Below are 22,161 nucleotides of genomic sequence, written 5' to 3' on the forward strand. Positions count from 1 at the left end.
TTCTCCCCTGTGTAAGGCAACCACATCCTCACCTTCATGATAAATACACTTCACATACTCTATAGATTATTGTCTTTGCATAGACTATCTCAAGTCTTCTTCTACACCAAAAATGCAGTTTCTCAGGAACCATGAAGTACTGTAAATTTCTTGGTGTTCACTTATATAACACACTAAATTATGATGCCAGAGAATCTAGAATCTGCATGCTTCACCCTTTGAGGCTTTGGCTACAGAGTAAGTCACCAAAGCAGTCCTACCAACAGACAAATATGTTCTACAAGTATTTGATGACCTCCAGAACGAGTCTACAAATGCTATCCTAGAATAGGTCAGATATTTTCCCTAAAAACAGAAAGTAATTGGGAAAAACACACATCCTTTAAAAAGCATGCTCACTTGAGGAAAACTGAGTAGCAGTGTAATGCTGCAGCAGGCAGAGGTGCTGCCATGGCTTAGTGCCCATGTGAAGATGCCATGAATGCCATCCTTCTGGCCAGCAGGGCACAGAGGAACTGTGGCTGTTGGTGTAAAAACAACCTGTGCACTAAGCTGCTGGCAGAAGACAGGGTGGAATCAGATATTCTCCATAAAATGTAACGGTGAGGAATCTCCATCCCTGGAGATATTTAAAAGATGTCTGGACATACACCTGGGAAAGCTCTTCTAGGTGACCCTGCTTGAGCAGAGTGCTTGTACAAGATGACCTCCAGTGTTCCCTTCCTGCTGCAGCCATGCTGTGACTCTGGAATGACATGGCTCCTTTCCAGAGACATGAAGATAATATCCACTGCTGCACACTTCAAAGCAAAAACTAACAAGTTACAAGGACAGAGGGGGAATCTGCAGTGGCAGAAGTGGCACTCAGGAAGTCACCATGCCACTCCCTCACCAGTTCCCTTCAGCCATCAGTCAGTGCTGATCCCTGCTGAGTCAAGTTGCCTATCTGGCATTTTCCTGAGATGCCCCTAACACAGGTGACCCTCTGCCAAACAAGACTCAGGGGAGAGGAGGGTCTCTTATGACACACCAGCTCATCCTCCTGCTCCCCTGGCAGCACAGCATGAGCAGCAGAACAGACACTCAGATTAATCTGGGCAACCAAAGTCCCCCCTTGCACCTCCCCTTGCAGGGAACATGAGGCTGGTGGATCCCAGCCAGATTATTCTAAACTGCAATATTTGAATCTCACAGGGAAGCCATAGGGCAAAGTAAGATAAAGATCTGTTGGGCAGTTGTTTGTTTGCTTGTTTGTTTCTGTGTTGGTTTGTTTTTAAATACAGATAAAACAAACAGGTCTGAGGGAAGGTTTTGGGGAGAAACAGAATGGAGAGCCTGACCTCCTTAGACATAGCCTCAGGTGTAACTCTCTGGGCAGGTGTTTTGTACTGTTTCCCCCTCTGTTCTTCTGTTTGTCATAGAGCTAAAGGCCTGAGGAAGATCGTGTGCATCATTCCACAAATCATGGATACAGCAGCATCAGTATAGCAACCCATCCTCAGCCCTGCTTCACCCACCTCAGAGGTTCCCAGTTTTTCAGGACATCAGTCATGCTGATGCCACAATGCATTCATGCAAACATGAAACCTCGTCCTTCTATTGACTCAAGTTATTTACTAAAAGTAAAGAATCATTGGCCTGAGACTACACAGAGTTATTTCTATGGATGAGGTCAGGAATGTTTTAAGATTGTGTTTCTGTGACTGGAGCTTGTCTCCACAGAAATGCTCTCCCAGCTGCGAGGTACAACTGCACTGATGTACTTAAATCTCTGTGGTTATATCAGAATTATTTCTTCCTCCCTGTAACCACTTTTATTCCAGAATAAGCATGGGCTTTTATGTTTTATTTTAACTACTTCCAACTACTGCATGAGATAAACAATCAGACAGGCAAACAAAAAGTCTTTTTTATATCAGAGTAACAGTGCCCAGACACAAGGCAAAATCCACAATGCTCCATTAGTTTCTGTTGACAATTAATTTGATCAGAACATGGTTCACTTGCAGAGAAGCCCCTTGCTGCCCTTGCATGGCACAGCTTTTCCCCAGCTGCTGGAGCAAAACCCACATGGGAGTCAAGGCCCTGCTGTGCACCATGGGGCCCTGGGCTGGCTTTGAGGGTGCCCTTGGCAGCTTCCTCACATCAAAAACCTTTACTCCAGAAGGTGCCCTCTGAGAGAGGAAGCCCTTCCCATGAAGAGAACATCTGCCAGCTCTCCAGACAGAGCTGCTGGGGGACTCCAGCTGTGCAGACCCATCCTGGAGCTGGTGCCCACAGCCTGCTCACCCAGCACCCTCCCAGCAGCCATGGAGAGGCAGCAGCACAGGCAGGTGCAGCTTCCACAGGTGCTCACTTCAGGCCACTGAACTGAGGTGCCTCTCATGGTGACAGGTTTGCCATGTGGCATTCACTTCACATTCTCTAAAAAAATCCCTTCACCCAGGGTTTTCCTCCTGGGAAGCTGAGAGGCCTCAAAGAAAAGGAAACCAATCCTTATCTCATTTGCTTCTCCTGTGCTGTGCTCATGTGGAATGTGTTTGGAGATTGTTTACCCACAGGGGATTGTTCCATTGCATTCTGCTGGGAGTTGTTTTCACTCTGGCCAATCAGGGCCAAGCTGTGTCAGGACTCTGGAGAGAGTCAGGAGTTTTCATTATTATCTTTTTAGCATTCAGTGAGTATCCTTTCTGTATTCTCTAGCATAGTATAGTATTCTTTAATATAATATAGTACAATAAAGTAATAAATTAGCCTTCTGAGACCATGGAGTCAGATTCATCATTCCTCCCTGCCATGACAGTTCCTGCAAATACAACAGAGGAATTGCCTGGATACAGACTAAAGGCTTACAGACTAAATCTCCAAGTGTATTTCCACATTATTGTGACTGCTCACACCAAGGGGGGCTATGGTTCACTCTCAGTCAAGCACTACCTGGACAGCTCTGACTCAGCCTCACCAGCTGTCTCCAAAGCCATTTTACAAACCCTTTTCCAAAGGCATTCCTCCTGCCACCACTGTGGAAGGTGCTGGGGTCACAGCCACTATAGGAAAGCAGGAGCAGCTGCAATCAAACCTAAGATGGAATGGCTGAGCCACAACTTCCAGCAAAGCTGGAATGTCCAAAAGGTGGCTCAGAATGCCTTACCATAACCTGGGAGGGGTTGGGAAGTGCAGAAGTGGTGTGCTCAGCTCCCTGGAGGGAAGGTGAGCCTGGTATCACTCATCAAGAGGTTCCAAACCAATTAATAAGAGACACTCACAGGATACATTGTATTTTCCTTTTTAAAAACTTTTCTTAAAGGAAATTGCTGGGGTCCAGTATCAATGAAGTCCCAGTGCTTTTCTGGAATCCCAGGCAGAAGATTATACTGAAAACTAACTAACTAATAAATAAAAAAATCCCTCCGCAGATCTTCAGTGAACTTTTTCCACTGGCAAGAGCCCATTCCACAGCCCTCATTGACAAAACCTCCAAAATTATCAGATCTGAGCAAAACTTCTCAAGGAAAAACATTTTCCCAGCACAAAACATTGTTTAACTGAAAACAAACCTTTTCTCTAGCAGTATACTTTATTTGTCAACATTTAGCTGTGGCAACTCTCACAGCAAATTTTTCCTTGCATTAATTTTAAAATTTCACCCCAAATAGAATTTTTTCAGAAATTTCCTGTCTTTAAAAAAAATTTTCAACAGGAAGAACACCGAGGAACCCTCAACTTTCTAATCTTTGTTAAAAGTATCAGTTACTCGTTAGAACTTGTTATAGGAAAAACACAAGTAAAAAGACAACACTGACTGTTTTGGGTTTATGTTACAGGTTTATATGCTATTAAAATGTTTAGGTTTTATTATGCACTTTAAAAATGGTAGTGCTTAATGTGCTCCGATTAGGGCTTAACAAGGCCTTTAAAAATGTTACAATGTTAAACCACCAAATCACATTGTCTCTAAGGAGTAAGAGGCTTAAAAAATCTTCTGTTCTTCACAACCTAGCCCTTACATTAATAAAAACAAAATCCAGTCATAATAAGTTTACATCATATATCAGAATGTTTTGACATCCTTAATGACTGGGAGTTAAGAAGTTGGCTTAACTCTGTGTGCTAGTGTGTGCTTGTTTGAGTGTAGGAGTGAAGGTTAGTGGTTTTCTGAAAGCCTTAAATAACAGAGATAATGGAGATGAACATTGTGCATTTTTGCCATAACTGGTGTCTGGAATCCTGTTGCCTAATTTAAAGGGCCAGTTATGTGACTGTGAGTAGTGGAGAAAATATCAATTTTCAATATCCATTATTAATATCCATTTTCAATATCTATTTTCAGTATGCATTTTCAATATCTATTTTCAATATCCACTTTCAATATCCATTATTAATATCCATTTTCAATATCCATTTTCAACATCCATCAGCCTCAGAGCTGAGCTGTAGTGGGCAGAGTATGAGGCAGTGACATTCACAAAGCTGGGTCAGGCTTTGCTGCCTCACCCAGAGCAGTCACTAGGACAGGCAATGGCACTGGTGGTCGTGCATTCCCAATATTATGCAGTTCTGACAGTTATGCTCCACAAGAAACAGTTCTTGTTACTCACAAGTTTGTTATTCATCACTTGGAGAAAAAGCTCTACAGCAAAGGATGTCCATCACAAACTCCAACATAACGTGACAATTAACTGGGTAATAATGTTGGCCTCACAAAACAGATGTAAGTGATAAAATGTTTGCAAATTGTGACATTCTAACTGGAAGAGGAATTGTTCTGGTTTGTACCACAAAGGGCACCTGCACTGGTCAGCAAACATCCCCTATCTACAGCTGGACACAAAAAGTCTCAGCAGTAAGCATGAAAGGCTGGTTTCTTTACTCTGCTCTTCTAATTTAAATATGTGGTACTCTGAAATTTGCATGATCACTCAGACAAAATTCACCTCATTATATGTTCAGCTTTCTTGAAAACCATAAATATGGGAGACATCCAACTGCAGCTAAACAAACCCACACGAGTTATTTAGCTAATTACAGAGTGTGAAGAGTGAATTCTAAAGTAATAACCACAGCAGATAGTTCTCAAGGTTGAAACACACTTGCACACCTTATTCATTAATTCCAAATAAATAATTCCCAAAAATGCTCAAGCTTTATAGATAATAGAAAAAGTGGTCTACTTAGCTCAATAAACTGCTGCAATTACATCCACTAGGTTTTAAAGGGCCAATCTTCATGGCCACACTTTTCAAGAGGACTATTACAGCATTACTGAGTATTTTCCAGTGACATGGGATGTGTTTCCAAACTAACTACTGTCACAAGTTGGATCACTTCAAGATGTGGACAGCACTGATGGCTCTTTTTATTTTCCCGTCATAGATGGCTCAAGTTTACATAAATAATGTAATTTATGCACACATTTGTGCCAATATACCACCACACTGCTATATTCAAGTCCCCAGTTGAGAAACTTGCTTACTTTTACCTACTTATTGAAGTGTTTACTTATTCCTCACTAACTGGATCAAAATTTGTTGCTAGATAACATGACATGGAGAATTTATGGTCTTTGGTTTTACTTGTTTACTAACATCAGCCTATTGTGAAACAAACATGAAAAATGTTCAAAGGCTTAAAAAGTTCTTTCCCTTTCCCTGGAACTGTCATGTCCTGGTCAATTTAAATATGTGGTAAATTGATTTTTTTTTCCATATTAATTTCCCCATGTTCCTTTGTATTAAAATAACTAACACAGACAAATGATTCCATCTGCTGTACACTCAGTGGTTTATGCCTTCTGTGCAGAGAGAAGAATTTCAGGGCTACTCTTCTCAATTCAACTTTTCTCCAGCCTTAAGCACCCAAAATCACAAAGTTATAAAACTCATCAAGTAACCCAGACACACACCAAAAAAACCCACTCCAGTGCTTTAGTTTTATTTCCATTTTCTTTCTAGTGTCTGAATGTTTCTATTGAAGGAATAGTGGATTTTCAAAGCTGTCTGTTTAACAATTACAGCTTGTGTGAGAGAGACAGGGAATAGTGGATTTTCAAAGCTGTCTGTTTAACAATTACAGCTTGTGTGTGAGAGACAGGAAACAGGGGAAGGAAAAGGAGCAATAAGGGAGAAAGAGAAGAGAGAGAAAGCCATGGGATTGCTGCCTCAGCAGGTACTGCTGGCCCAGGAGGGAGCTGGGGCACCAAGGCCAGAGATAAGAGCCTGGGCCAGCCCCCAGCAGTGTCACACACCCAGACAGCAAGGTCAGCTCAGCCTGCCCGTGTTTTGGGGACATGTGGCTGTGAGAGCTGCACAGGCACAGGCCTGGGGCAGTGATTCCCCAGGACAGCCCAGAGGCAGATGTTCTGCACAACTGCCTGCACATTTCCCCTCTGTGGACCCATAAAACACCCAGGCCTGTCTCCCTCCTTTCTTTTGTGCTCCTCTCGAACTCATTAACTTGTTCCAACAAATAGGAATTGTTTTGTGCTGTGTCAGCCCGGGCTGAGTGCTGCAGTGAGAGCTGAGCAGCTTTGCAGGCAGGGGTTGGGAAGGGGAGCAGGGAGGGGGCACAGGGGCACAGACATGTCCTGGAGCTGGGCTCCATGAGCTGCTTGCAGCTTCCTCCTCTGGAAGGGATTGCTGGGTCTGCTCCTTGCTCCATGCACAGCTCACTCTGTGCCTGGGACACCGACCAAGGCTGGCAGCACTCTACAAGCACAGGAGCTTGCAAACACACCTGCTCACTGTGCTGGGGAGTGTTTGCTGCCCTGCTTTTCCACAGAGCCACGTTTGCTGCAGTGGAGAAACTGAAATGAGATCCTCTTAATATTCCTTAATAGGGGAAAGGCAGAAGAGTGGGCGAAGAGAGCAAACAATGTGCAACAGTGTTTAAATTATAGTAAAATACATTAGCAATAAATACTCCCCTGTCAAGAATATGTCATGCAATTATATTTACTGCATTGAACAGAGCTAACCAATGTTTTGAGAGGGTGGTTTTGCACTCCCAGGATGACTCTCCTTCAGGGACAGCATATGTGAATAATCATTTAGACATGGGATATCAGCTGTGAAAAAAGCTGCTCCAGCACAGTGAGCCAGATTTGATGGCTAGAAAGTTAGCTCCCTCTCCTGGATTAGACCAGAAAATTAAAGTACATTGCACTGATCTAAACCAGGATTTAGGCTTTTCTCAGCATTGTTGTTCTTTTTTCCCTAGTCCTAGAACCTCAGTCAAGGGAAATTTTGCTTCCTGAAGTTCTGGAGTTTGCTGAGAGAAGCAGCACATCACCTAAGGAACAGGGACAACAGCATCACTGCCAAACTTACTGCAAGCCAGTCAAAATGCCATAAAATATATGCAAGAATGCACAACAAACATCTGCACACATCTGGAGAGCCCAAGCAATGTGACTTACTGTCATAAAGTGCCACAGTCCATAAAAATGTCATTGCAAACCAGACCTTTCTTTGGCTTTGACACTGTCCGTTGGCCCTGCTGCCAGCAGGACCATTGCTGTGAATAGAAATTTGGCCAGTTCTGACAGAGGGAATCAAGGACAGCAGGAATTACTGCATGAGCTGAGAATTTGAGAAATAAGGCTGAGGTGAAGACAGAGAGCAGATCATAAAAAGAAATTTTACTGAAGTTTTGAATATTTTTCTGAGTGTCTCGCAAATAGGCTGAAATTTGCACAGTTTCCACAGTTTGCAGACCACACAGGAACTCAAAGTCCTTTTACTTAGAGAATTACACCTTCAGTTTTCAGATCACTGAAGTCTGGAAAGCTAAGATGCAACTAGGAAAAGAATGAAAGCCTGCTCATCAAATCACTTGGGATTTGATCAAATTCAGATAAAATCAATGGCAAAGAAGCTCCCTTTAAAGGTAGGGTTTACAACAGCTATATGAAACTGCACAAACAAAAGTTTAGACTAAAGCTTTTCCTGCCTAACTGTAGACTTGAACTGCTAAATACAATTCTTTATGATTCCATAGGAGCTTTCATCCAGAAAACTGAAATTTCTTCACACTTTGAACACTATCCTTCTGAGAACACCATGCACTACTGATAAATAAGAAAACAAGGCAAAAAACCAAAAAAGTGACATGAAATGTACACATGACAACTGATTTGTCCAAACAGAAAACCATTATGATTAAAGCCCAGGCTGCTCAATTGCTCTATCTCTGATTTTACTACAAAAAGAGTAATTCTAAAAGGGAGACTTTTACAAAAAGAGTGACAAGAGAGAGACACATCCATGGGCAATACAACCTCCTGGAAGCTGGAATCATGTCCTGAAGGAGGAGTCAGCTGCCTCAGACACTCCAGCTGGGGGGCTGGGGGCTTTTAAGAGCAATTTTGTCAAGGAGCTGTAGAGCAGCATGGGAATCTATGCCATAATAGGAGAGGTTATTCACTACTGTATCTCACTAGCTGGGTAAGAAAAACAATCCTGTCATCCAAAATCAAAAGGTTTGGATTTGATACTGCTGTGATAAGTGCCTGATCATAGATGCACACAGAGCTGGCTGCAGGGCTGCTCTCCTGTGTAAACACTGAGTGAGCTTAGTTACTCTAGTTCTAGTGCTGAAATAGGATGAACTCCCTAAAGGATTGCAAACCTCTCTGTTGCTGAGTTGGAGCCTCCTGAGCATCTCTCTCACAAAGCTGCTATTCAGCTGCAGATTTTGGGGCCAGTTTGAATAAACTCCTTTACTCTGAGGTTTCAGTGTCTGTGGGTCCCTTACTGACTGAGAGCCTTTCCCAGCTGGGGGAGGTACAAATAGGATGGGTGGTGCCATGGACAATGCCTGCACTGCCCTGCTCTACAGACCTGTCTGTTGGGGTGACCTTCAGAAGAGTCAAAATGTATGCAAGCAGTTTGAATCATGGCAATTAAAAATCCTATTTTAAACCAGGGCATCTGCCCAAAGAATTTCACAGGCAAAATTATATCTTCCTATTTAGTTAAAAAAAAACCAAAAAACTTATTCTACAATAAACACACAAAACCATAAAATTTTATTAATGATACATTTCAGCAATTTTTTTCAGAATACTATACTGAAAGAGCCTCATAAAACATTCTACCCTAATGCCACATAAATTACCAGCTAGATTAGGGCTAGTTGGCCAATATTAGAGTTAGATGAGATCATAAAAACCAATTCTCTTTGAAAGAGCACAACAGCACATACAGAACAGCATTTTACCCAGGAGAAGGTGCAGAATTTTCTGACTCCTGAAAACATCAATAACTGTTGATGTTCACTCCTGGGGTCTAGATGAAGTCTGTCTGTGGCCTGGGACCAAGTGACTGACAAGAACAGTTCCCAACTTTCACCTCAAATTGTACAGGATTGTTAGCTTGAGTAAACCTGAAGGAGAAGGGGCAGTGAGGCCAGTGACAGCTCCATTCATTTGGGAGGAATTCAGCCAAGAAAGAAAGAAGATTGCCCCATGATGAAGCACAGAGATGCAGAAAAACACACACTGGGAACATTCAAAGGGTCCTGCAAATAACTTTTTGCATTTAAAACCTTGATTAATATCTGTGACATGTATGTATCTTCCCAAAGAGATATGAATTTCCAGGCAAAAAAAGGATTCACATGGTCCTGGAGTGTTTTCCCACTCTCTGCACAGCTGGGATCTGTAAAGGAATCTCAGGAGTAGAGCTTGGAGTACTGGAGCTCTCTGAGGACTCCAGCCAATGACATCATTTCTATATCAGCATGAATCTGAGTTGCCAGAAGATATTCTGGATCCCCCAAATTCTACAGAAGTCCTGGAAAAATGAAATATTCCCAAATCTTCATTTTGCTAAAGCTGTGTCTTAAGTTTGGCCCTGTTTATGCCACAAGATTGTACAAAGTGGCAGCATTTAAACACAAACAGTGTGTGCTGAGTGAACACTAACAATACAACTGCTCTTTTATTCAGAGTATTTGGTATAATAATATACAAGCTTGTATAATATTGCAGGCTTATATTATACATCTTGTAGATTTTCTGTAATTCCTATTCATAACAAAAATAAAAAATCTTTTCTGAATGAAATATTGCAAGTTACTGAAGACTTTTATTCTGTGCTGTATAATCTAATTCATGTTTACCCTCAAATGCCTACAAAAAAAGTAGCAGCTTTACAAACTCTCAATTTCCTGCAGTGACTGTTAAACCCTTTTTAGGCAGATTAAAATAAATGCAAAGTGTTTCTTTTATTTGTGCACTCATGAAATGTGTATTTTAGTGCTTGGCTTTTGAAATTATGCTAAAATAAATTTTTAAAAACTTTTAAAAACATGTTTGCCATAAACTCCCCAGTAGGTTCACTGCCAGTATTTTTGTTGCTAGTCCCCATGGAAACCAATACAATGGCTTAGAAAGGACTATTTCAGTCCCATCTTCCAGTCTCTGTAGATTTTCATTAATTGCTGAGATGTTTTGATGTTCACTGATACAATTCAAAGAAGTGTCAAAACAGTGCTATTTTAAAATAATAATTTTACATACTATATGTGCATTATTAATTGTCCGAAAGTGTCAAGAAATTATTATTTAATTTAAAATTTAAATGGAATATTTTCCATAAAGTTACAATAGAAATATTTACAATTTAAGTGTTTAAAGTCAATTAATTATTTGGGTATTATTGACTTTTGTTGCTTAATTTTTGATCTCTCCTATTCCCTTTCGCTTCCACATCTCTGCACTCACAATATAACAGGAAAAGAAAACAATAAGAGATAAGAAAGCTCATATTTTTAAAGCCCGATTTTGACATGAAGAAATTTTAATTTTTAACCAATTAAAAATAATTAACATCTATCCTTTAAAAAAAAACATTAGAGGCATATACACACATACAAACAAAGATCTAAATTGATAGGTCCCAGTTTGTATTTCTTTTGATCAGCATCCATGCAGATTGCTAGCACATGCAATGAGGTGCAAGTCAAGGACACAGCATGTAAGGCTATTCAAAACCTCACAGCTGTAGAAGTAGTGGAGTAGTAAGCTATAAAACCTGATTTTTTTCAGAAAGAGATGAACAAAGACTTGAAATTTTTTCCTAATTTTCTTGATAATTTGAATAAAATCAGAACTTCCGACATTTTTCCCATCCAATTTCATAATACTGAATAGAGGGAAAAAGATTTCAAATACATGACTTATATAAAGTAAATGACTTGGTGTATAAGTTTTTACAATTTAAATGTTTAAAGTCAATTAATCATGAAGTCAATTAATCATGAGGTTCCAACTCATCAACAGAGAGGTTTGCAATTTTTTAGGGAGTTCATCCTATTTAAGCAATAGAACTAGAGTAACCTAAGCTCACTCAGTGTTTACACAGGACCAACACCCCTGCAGCCAGTTCTGTGTGTATCTATGATCAGGCATTTATCAAGCAGTATCAAATCCAATAAAATCAGAATAAAATCATATTCTTGATAATTTTAATAAAATTAGAACACATCCCCCAAATGATGTGTTTCAAGAATTTGAGTTCCCAGTAAGGAATGAGAAGTCTAAGAGCTGAGGTTTCTTACAAATGATTCCTGCCATGATCTGTGTGTGAAAACAGTCCTGGAAGTCCAGTGAAAAATAAGGAAGCACCAAGCCAAAGTTAGAATATGAATGACAGGCAGTAATCACTTGGCAGCTTTGCACACTGGGCCTGTGGGGATGTGAATCTATTCTTTCTGGATTTTGGAGTGGGAGCAGATTCCCTCAGTGCTGTCCTGCACACTGCAGAGTGTTCTGTCACTCTGCTTCCCACATTCCCAGGTTCTGAGAGAGCCAAATGCACCTGTCCCACTGGGAAAGCACAGAACTGTCACTCTAGGACACGAAACAGAAAGATGTGGACACTGGATTTTCTAGGGCAAAAAAGAGGGAAGTTTAATTTTGACTTTAACAATTATAGATTTTTTAAAGTGACAGTGGATTGGAGGGTGACAGTGCCACCTCTCCAATAACACTGGACAAACTAACAGTCTCAAATTTCTCTTTTTCCATGAAAGAATGCAAAATAAGAAGTTATTTACATAAAGCGTGTGAGAAAGTTCATTACAAGAATGTAAACATCAGAAGGCTTAGAAAAACTTAAAAAAATCAGGGTCACACATAACAGCCAGAGAGGACTGATTTAGGGACAGGATTAAGGTTTGTGCCCATTCTTACACCCCAGAATGGTTGTTGAAAAGTCAAAGAACTGTCCAGTGACTCAGCAAACTGCACTGTGGTATCAATCCTAGACTCTGTGAGACCTGGGCAAAGTAACAGCCATTATTCTGAGTTTGTCTTCTGTCCCCTAGGGAAGGGGTGAAATGAATGTGCAAGACATGGGAGCTGACCAAGAGAGGGTCTGTACAAAACAAGAGTGTTTGTACAAAAAAAGAGAGTGTCTGTGGTATTTTTGGGGTCCCCTGTCGTGGGGAGGAAAGATGAATCTGACTCCATGTTCTTAGAAGGCTATTATATTATATTTATTATATGTATTATATTTATTATATTTACTATGTTTACTATATTTATTATATTAAAGAACACTATCCTACACTATACTAAAGAATACAGAAAGGATGCAGACAGAAGGCTTAACAAGATAATAATGAATCTCATTACTCCTTCCAGAGTCTCGACACAGCCTGACTGTGATTGGTCATTAAGTTAAAACAACTCACATGAAACCAATCAAACAGTGACCTGTTGGATAAACAATCTCCAAACACATTCCAAGGCAGCAAAACACAGGAGAAGCTAATGAGATAATATTGTTTTCTTTTTTTTTTCTGTGACTTCTCAGCTTCCCAGGAGAGAAATCCTGGGCAAAGAGGATTTTTCAGAAAGTATGACAGTGACAACTGTCTGTACAAAACAAGAGAGTGTCTGTTCAAAAAGAGACTCCCTCACTTACCCAGAGAATATTCAAGAGGTGCTTTGTCCTGCATGCAGACAATCAGCATTGCTGAAGTAATGCTTCCTCAGGACTGCTGTCAGCCTGGCCATTTCTGGCAAACAGGACACACTCTGCATTTTGTTCTTTATTGTTTCTCAGTACTGCACCAGTAATACCAGGAGCTGAGCAAGTGCTTCAATCAATATAAATAGTAGTGCCCTGTAGAGTGAACAGGAGTTTCATTTTCATTTCAACAAAGGCAAATCACAATGTAGGTGACTGCTTTTCCTTCCAAACACATTGAATCCTAAGCACCCAATTAATGCTTCTTAAAAGCTTATGCACCATCTCAGTTACTTTATATAAGTCATGTATTTGAAATCGTTTTCCCTCTTATTCAGTATTATGAAATTGGATGGGAAAAATGCCTGAAGTTCCTCTTTTATGGAGGCTATATCTCATACAGAAAGTACTATTTTATTACATCCTGAACTCTCTTTTGTGACACATCTCTTTAGGTTAAAAGGGCAAGGGTTGGCCAGCAGTTGCTTTTACAAAGGACTCAAGAGCTAACCTACAAAGGCCAAAACATCCCCCTCTCTGTTCCCAGCTGCAGTTTTCAATTTACCTAGCTAACAGGTGATTTCAGTAGAACATTCACATCCTGCACAGGGTGAATTTCTGAACTATGAATGATATCTACACTATTGTTGATATATATACACTTTCAGAATTTGTGGTGTGCCAGTAAATGTGGTATTTCTGCCCGAGCATCATTGAATAACACCAGAGTATTTGTATAATGGCAGGAAGGGAAGCTAAAAACTGAAACCTAAGATGAAATTTGAAGAGATAATTATAGTTAGAGAATTTGTGTTTTATTACTGGGCTTACATCTGGGAGTGTCCTATTGCACTCTCATATTAATACAATCTTGGCAATCTGAGAACAACTGGGAAAAAAAACCCCTATCATTCTGTACAAATGTGAATCAGCACAATTGTGTTTTCTCAACTGGCAAGTGGTTTAAACTTCCTCTTTCATCTCCTATTGTTTTTAGAAAATTGTCTTGTGATTGTTCTTCAGCTACACAAAATAAGCCACTCCCTGGATAGGCCCAGCAGATGCTTTGATTTCATTAGCAATTTGAAACAAAAACCAAGGGACCTAGCAGTAGGATTAGATATGTACCAGGAGATATGATACCATCTCCCTGGCACAAAGGGGCTTTTTCCACTTTAAGCAATGCTGAACTTTGATTAAATGCAGTTAGCCAGGACATAATCTCTTGGCTGAAAGAGCAAGGCTTGTCCTCCATTCCTCCCTTGGCAGCACATCCTCAGTACAAGATGAGACTGAGCCACCCTTTGCTACTTGCCTTGCAAATTCCATTGCAGTGAACTGCAGATGGTATCTGGGAGTTACAAATCTCTGAGCAGATCCTGGGCCTCAGGTGTGCCTCAGATCTGTGTACACTGACACTCAGAGCCAGAGCAGGAGCTCCAAGCCTGTGTGAGACAAAGAGACTCCTGCAAGGAGCTCTGCTCAGCCTGGTGCAGCTCCCTCTCTGAAGGATCACCCATGCTGGTCACTGCAGCAAGGCCTGTGGTGCACTATTGAAATTGAAATTCCCTCCATTCTCTTTCACTGATAAGTGGAACTAACATAGAGAAAGAGATAAAAATTATAGAGGAAGAAGTCTCTCATGTGGTCTGCTACCAGCACCAGGTTACAATAACACCCTGCTTGAAGTTTTTTTGCTTTATGACAAGCAAATGCATTCATCTTCATTTGATGACAGGGAATTGGTGCATTTTCAATTCTTTTCAGTAGTAGAATTGGATATTAGCTAAATACTTTAAACAAAAGAGAGATGAGCATTCAGATAATTTAGGTAGGATTTGTGTCTCTGCCATGCCTGGCAAGTCAGTCCAAGCAACAAATGCTCCTCCTAATGGTCATCAGATCATATGAGGATACTAGAAACATCCCAGGAATAAATTCATGAGTGCTAACCAGATCAAGCTCATAAGTTGTCTCATTTGGGGTCACTAAAATTGTCCAGTTATAGAAGATAATTCATAGGAAGGAGAGGGATAGAGCAGCATTAATTCTGCAGGGGAGGTCCCAGAGGGGAGAATGGTGGAAACAGCAAAGAGTGGAGGCAGGAGAGGATCTGTGGGGTAGCACCTGTGCTTGTCTGCATTTTCTCTCTTCCCCCAGCATCTGCTTCTGGCCTTTGACAGAGACAGGGCACAGGGAAGAGGGAGATGAGGAAGGAAGCTGAAAGACTCTTCAGACAGAGCAACAATCACTATCATGCAAATTACTTCTGTTGGTTTTATTCCTGTTGAATTAAAAACTGTTAACTGGCTCTAAATGTATCAAATATATATATTGCTTCTAAACTGGGGGGGAAAAGCTGAAATTTTAAGCAGAAAATTTTCCCTTGAATAAAGTAAGGGAGAAGTGGTTTCATGGCTATTAACATCAGAGTAGTCAACTGCATAGAATTCACATTTCATTGTGGAAAAAAGCAGATAAACAATCTCCTTCCATTGTTTGCAGTAATCACAGACTGCTAAATAATTTCATGTCATTATTTTAGTTGTGCAACAAATAAGGGAAATACCAAATGAAGTCTAATACTCCTTCTGAGAGTTTTGTTCTTGTATTTAAAAATCTATCCTTTTAAAAACTCATTTAAGGCAAATCCACAGTTTATACATGAGGTATGTGAAAAGTGGACAGGCATATTTTGCCAGGAAAAAAGTGTATCCCAAGTGCTCCCCATAAAAATGGTGCTCATGTATGAATTTGTTTTAAGACTCAATGCCATATAGAAGTGAGGCTGTGTAAAACCTGATAAATCAAATTGTATTCCACTGGCCAGTAAAACTAAAACTTTCAAATATGTAAGACTGAGAAGCCCTAGACACTTAACACCAAGGCAATAAAGGAAGTCTGTATTATTTGGTAAAATTCTCACCTCAAGCTTGATAATCTCATTTTAAATAGACTGGTGGTTAGGGTACCTAGAAAGCAAAGAAAGTGAAACAAATTTTTAATTTGACTCATTCATTCTTATAGCACATATTATAATATATATCCTATAGTTCTTGTTCTGTTCAAATACAAAAGAAAAATAATCTCAGCCTACAGGAGCTAATTAATGAAATGAATAGAGAAAGTCTAGCAGACTTGAGCTCTGCTTGCTCACCTTTAACATCCTCAATATATGCTGTGGGTGGGAGGGTATCACTATAGTTTATACATCTATAGCAAGATAATGGCTCTTCTTGCTTTGTACAACTTGCTATTCATCCCTTACTGCTGACACAGATTAAAGGAGAATATTTTCAAATAGATTTTATGTGGTTTGGTTTTTTATCCAAAACCACATAGTAACTGTTAACTCAAAATAGATGTTTTACCCTTGTAATCCTAAACCCAAATTAAGAACCAATTTTAAAGCAACACTTTAAAGATAATCCAGAAAATTACTGGAAATTCTCATACCATTTTGATGCCAACTTTGTATTGCCAACTGGTGGTAAACATCTCACAGTTCATGAGTGCAGCACCTGAGCACAGTGAAATGCAGAGTGGCTGCTGAGCTGTGTGTTTTCAGTGTGTGTGTAGAAAATGAGCAGGCAGAAGAGAGAACATTTCTTTTAAAGCTACTTAGGTCTCATGTGTTCATCCTCCATCCACTGCAATGTCAAAAATGCCCTGCACACACTGTGGAAGTTCACACAATTCACAGAATTCACAGAATCACTGGGTTGGAAGAGACCTTCAAGATCATGGAGTCCAACCCAGGCCCAACAGCTCAACTAAACCCTGGCACCCAGTGCCACATCCAGGCTTTGTTAAACACACCCAGGGATGGGGACTCCACCACCTCCCTGGGCAGCCATTCCAGAACTTTATCACCCTTTCCATGAAAAACTTTTTCCTAATATCCAACCTATATTTCCCTCGATGCAGCTTGAGACAGCTTGAGTTCAGACAATACTGTAAAATACCTGAAGAAGAGATAGGTCTGGGCAATCTGAACATTTAGAGTTTGATGGGATAACCTTGTTCTTACTAGAATGCTGAAATTGTACTGCATTGTGAATATTCCTAATATCCAACCTATATTTCCCTTGAAGCAGCTTGAGACAGCTTGAGTTCAGACAATACTTAAAACACCTGAAGCAGAGGTAGGTCTGGGCAATCTGAACATTTGGAATTTAATGGGATAACCCTGTGGTACCTTTGACTTGATCTTCCTAGTACACTGAAATTGTGTGACTGCATTCCTCAGGAAACACTCTGGAGAAGACAAGGAAAGGAATTATATGTCAAGCTGTGTCCTCCCCACAGATTCCATGTCTAAGTAGAACACTAAAGAGCCACTGAGTGCACAATTACTACACTACCATCACAGAGCCAGGCAGACATGATGGTACCTAAATGCAGAACAGTTAGTTTTGACAGGAAAATGCTCTTCCCAGCTGAATTTAACTGAGTGGCCTACAGAGCATGTTTCCTATCTCTAAAGTCATTCATTTGGTGATCTCTCAGGTATAATGACCCAACCACAAAGAGCTGTATGCCTCAATGACTTGGCCCATGGAAGTGGGAACTTCAAAGAAAAGAGTAGAGTCACATTGGAAAGAAGGGGTGTAAGGCAACTCAAAAGAGCCCATAAATGGGGAAGAATGTAGCCAGGGAAAGGGAATATACAGAGGAGGAAGAAAGAATTGAGAGACATGATAAAGAAACAAGATGCACCAAGGAGCAGGCTCAGCAGTAGAGGGGAGGAGGGTGACTGAGAAATGCTGCTTTAGTCATTCTGAAACTGTTGAGTGGTCAGCTGGTTTCATCTGGAGAGAATTAACAGGGGCACAGGGGAGCAGATTCACAAAACTGCCTGAGGAAGTGGTAGTGTCAACCCCCTATCACCAAAAATTTGGCTGTCAGCATACTCACTCTGGTTGTGTGGGATCAGTTGCCTTTTCTGGCTGATGATATCTGAACCAACATTTCTGGAAGTGCCTTGCCCTGGAGCGTTTGGGGGTGTACCAAGCAGGGAGGGAGGGATGCAGCAGCCTCTCACATGGAGCTGTTGCACTCTGTAAGAAATACATTCATTCAGCATGTGTGAAAGATGAGGGAGTAAGGAGAAAATTACTCCATTACCTGGTTGCTGACAAGATGGATGTTGAAGTTGCTGAATAATAGGTATTTAAGAATTTCTGCAAAGTGACAGAGCAACAAAAGGAGAGACTGAGGACAATCAAAGGAGCCCAGACTCCATCCCAGTGAGGGCAGCTGCATGCTCTCTTAGAAGATGCTGTTTCCCATTAGGCAGAATGGGAAAGAAAGTTCTGTAATCCAGAGCAACTTACTTAACTACAGGGTTACTGGATAAAAAATGCTTTCAGAAAAATGGTTTGAAATGTTTGGAACAAAATGAGAATATCACCTGACAAATGGCAACAATTCATGTTGGTGAAGAAAAACTGTAATTTAATAATTTCCAGGATTTTTTGTTATTATTACCATCATTATAATTTTTATTATCTAGCTTGGTGAACAAATCCAAAATTGATTTATTGTACAGATCCAAAAAAGAGACAGGAACAAAAACAGTGGTCTTTCAGCTGTGAGATACTGGAAGCTCCTGGAGAATTTGGTTATCAGCAAAGAGCAGCCAAAATCCAAGGCAAGAAAACTGAAGAAAAGGAAAAATTAGATACAAAGAGGAAAAGCTAACCCCACCCTCTTCTTTCTGGCACCACAAGCATACAGAGTCCATGACATGTGATTTCCTCCACTCTGTTATAGGAGTAGGAGGATTCACCTGATTTCTACCACACCTGCTTTTTATCTACCATCTTCCACCTACATTTAAGACTCAGAATTGCCAGAATTCAGATTTTCTCTTTCGGCAACATTCTCTTGTCCTCCCTCATTTCCCTCTGAATGTGCTGGGGTTACCAGGGTTTGCTTTGATCCCTAACCAGATCTGAAGATATCAGCACAAGGACTGTTCAAGCTCTGAGCATGCCCTTAGGTTAAGCAGGTTCTTCAGCACTGCTCAATTATTCCCTCAATTTCTCTTACAAAATAGCACCAAACTCACTAAGCAGATGCAATCATGATTTCAGCCATTCATCTCAGTCTAAGAAACTGTAATAGTACAACCATTCAGAGACTTTGCAGTGAAATACCACTCAGAAAATACTTCAGTTGTTAACTTTAGGATCTTCTTTACATTTTTCAGGTTCTAATCTGGTTAAGACACCATCAATATTTCTAAACACAGCTCAGTCTTGAGCTGCACTGACTTACAGGAGTTCTGTTGAGTAACTTTTTTATACACTCTAGTTTACCTGAAATGTATCCAAATTCTGTTGAGCCAGTCATGACTCAGTGTCAAAGCAAGGCTCTCTATCTAATAATCAAGAACACTTAATCTAAGGGACAGATGAACATGCTGAGGACCCAACCCCACTAAGCCTTGTGCACATGAGCAGCCCAAGAGGGCCAGTTGTGTCACAGTGTGGATCTTTACATCTTTAATACTGTCAAGCTTCTGTGGGCAATGAAAAATGTCTTCAGGACTTAGAAACAGCTCTATTTCTGAATATAGCAAATATAGACTATATTACCATTTGCTTTAAATAATTTCTTGTACACCACCAGCAGAAAATGGGTATTTTTGTAGTTATTCATCCTTAATATGTTTTAATATCCTCTCTTGAAACATATCCCAGGGTGGTTTAACAGCACATTGTTGGTGTGATCAGTACCAGCCACACAGCTGAGGATTGCTTTGAGCCCTTTGCAGTACCCTATGTTCATGTTCCCTTCATGGTGACTACTTAGGAAACATGACATTTGTGTTGAGCTTTCAGGAGAGCTTAAAAAAGACAAACGTCATTATGATTCCTTAAAAATAAAATGAAGTTAATTATGCATGTTAATAGGACTGTCTATGCAATCCTATGATATCTGCACAGTTTTGATTATGAATTGCATAATTAACCTGTATCTGGGTAGGTAGGTGGGTAGAGAGATAGACAGAGAGATGGATGGATGGATGGATGGATGGATGGATGGATGGATGGATGGATGGATGGATGGATGGATGGATGGATGGATGGATGAGTCAGCTGAAAAGAGGGATTCCTGTGGTACACAGCATTATGCACAACCACTACACACTAACACAATCTTAATTATTAATCTTTTGCACTTGCTTGGTACCTTTCATCCATAAACACCTTGAAAGCTGCATACAAAGAAATTCAGTGAAAGCTCTAGGATCCTGAGGCAAGAGCTCCCTGTCACAGAAATCATTCTGCAGGTCAGGATAAAAGCCCTTGGCCACTTGCACCAAGAGAAGCCCTGTCACAGAGGGAAAGTACTGCTGGCCAATTGGAATTCTTAGAGAAGCACACAGGAGCTGTACTTTAACACTGAGAAAGCTGAAATTTCTGCATTTGTCTTACTTGGAAGAATGCAGTATTGAGATATCCTACAAATACTTTTCATACACAATGACAGACATCTCATTTTATGCCTCAATTTAGTTTAAGAACACAAAAACTTTAAACTAAATCAGTTGCACACCTTTCCCAGTCTTTGCCATGTCACTTCCACACTGCCCCCTTCATGCTAAGAATAGTTTTATTTTCCTGGTCTCTCTTATCCATGCTGTTCTGCCATCTTTTGCTCATTCAAATCCTTCTTCACAAGGACAAGCAACACTAAAAATAATAGGTAAAAATGCATGTGGCTCACTATTTACTTATGAATAAGTTCTCTCCCACTTTCCCAGATAAAAATGTAAAAGTTTTGTTCCCTTTTTTTTTTTTTTTTTTTTACTGCCATGGGCCAAATAGTTTGTCATCTTCTAATAAATGTATTTTAGACTTGTGTAACAGCTCAAATATACATATCTATTTGGTATTCAGAAAACATCAGCTATTAGTCAATTAAATCAAAGTAACTTTAAAGTGCTCAACTTGATAGGAACTCACCCAGTCATTTACAAAACATATTCTTCAGCCTCTCCATTGCAATAACTTTTTAAAATACCACAATAGATCCCACAATAATATAATGGTTCTAATTTTAATACAGGGACATAGCATAATCAGCAAACAGGTCCTGCTGCAGCACATCTGTACACTGATGTACCAGTGAATCACAGATGTTGCACTCTGCTGGCTTCACCTCCTTTGAGGCAGTCAGCAGAAAACTGCCCAAAACAACTCCCACTTTCATGTCATAGCCATGACATTGTAGCATAATCAGACAATAGCAAAAAAATTATACATAAATATATAAATAATTATTGTCATTGCTGTCTCCTCACTCTTGTTTACATTTTAATGAACTCTTCTAGTAATAACAGTTTCCTCCATTTCCAGAAAGCCAGCACTCCATAAATATTGAGTTGTACTCAATCTGCTGATGTACCAATTTTCTATAAACAGAGAAAATCCAAACTTATCACTAGGCCTAGCTGTTGAAAAAGGTTAGTGTAATTAAATAACAAAACAGGAGTGTTGTTTACTTGTTAATGCTCCACTAATGAAAAAAAGCTGTTATGGCTTTGATTAATACAGACATACCGGACAATTCTGGCATAGCTTTCCTTGAAGAGTGACTATTGATTTCCTTTTCATTCTACACTTGGATACCACATATCTGGAATCCAGCCCATGGATTCATAACTGCTACTATCTCCACATTAACAGCCTGTGCAAGATTAGAAATAGCTTTTGAAGATATATGCAGGGGTGAGGCAATCCAAGAATTTTCTCCATTTCCACAGGTTGAGCTTTTCCATCTGTCTGTGTAACAACTTTAAAGGAATTAAAAGTGTTTGTAGGCATGATCAAATTCATCACTTGTAATTAATGAATTATACCATTGTTTAATCTTTTAGCATTGTTTTGTTTTTTCTCTTCTCTCTTCTCTTCTCTTCTCTTCTCTTCTCTTCTCTTCTCTTCTCTTCTCTTCTCTTCTCTTCTCTTCTCTTCTCTTCTCTTCTCTTCTCTTCTCTTCTCTTCTCTTCTCTTTTCTCCCTTCCCTTCCCTTCCCTTCCCTTCCCTTCCCTTCCCTTCCCTTCCCTTCCCTTCCCTTCCCTTCCCTTCCCTTCCCTTCCCTTCCCTTCTCTTCAGACATGGTAATTACCAGATACAATGGGATCATGACTCAAACAGATGCCAGTAAAATCTTTGTA

The 22,161-nt window shown here is 40.1% G+C and overlaps 1 protein-coding gene and 1 long non-coding RNA gene across 2 annotated transcripts in view; one reads left to right on the forward strand and one right to left on the reverse strand.

Annotated features, from left to right (window-relative positions):
• The window catches only part of PEPD (peptidase D), a 423,809-nt gene that overhangs the window by 383,572 nt on the left and 18,076 nt on the right, over nucleotides 1–22,161 (forward strand). The gene's annotated exons all lie outside the window — the stretch shown is intronic.
• LOC143695108 (uncharacterized) overlaps nucleotides 1–22,161 on the reverse strand; it is a 91,111-nt gene that overhangs the window by 27,372 nt on the left and 41,578 nt on the right. The window contains exons 5-8 of the long non-coding RNA XR_013184031.1: nucleotides 17,892–18,034; nucleotides 17,173–17,231; nucleotides 15,901–15,946; nucleotides 12,930–13,130 (exon numbers count right to left, since the gene is read on the reverse strand). This is a non-coding gene — a long non-coding RNA (uncharacterized LOC143695108). The remainder of the gene's footprint in view (nucleotides 1–12,929; nucleotides 13,131–15,900; nucleotides 15,947–17,172; nucleotides 17,232–17,891; nucleotides 18,035–22,161) is intronic.

The sequence above is a fragment of the Agelaius phoeniceus genome, chromosome 12 (genome assembly GCF_051311805.1).
Source record: "Agelaius phoeniceus isolate bAgePho1 chromosome 12, bAgePho1.hap1, whole genome shotgun sequence".
In the NCBI taxonomy this organism is placed as follows: Eukaryota; Metazoa; Chordata; class Aves; order Passeriformes; family Icteridae; genus Agelaius; species Agelaius phoeniceus.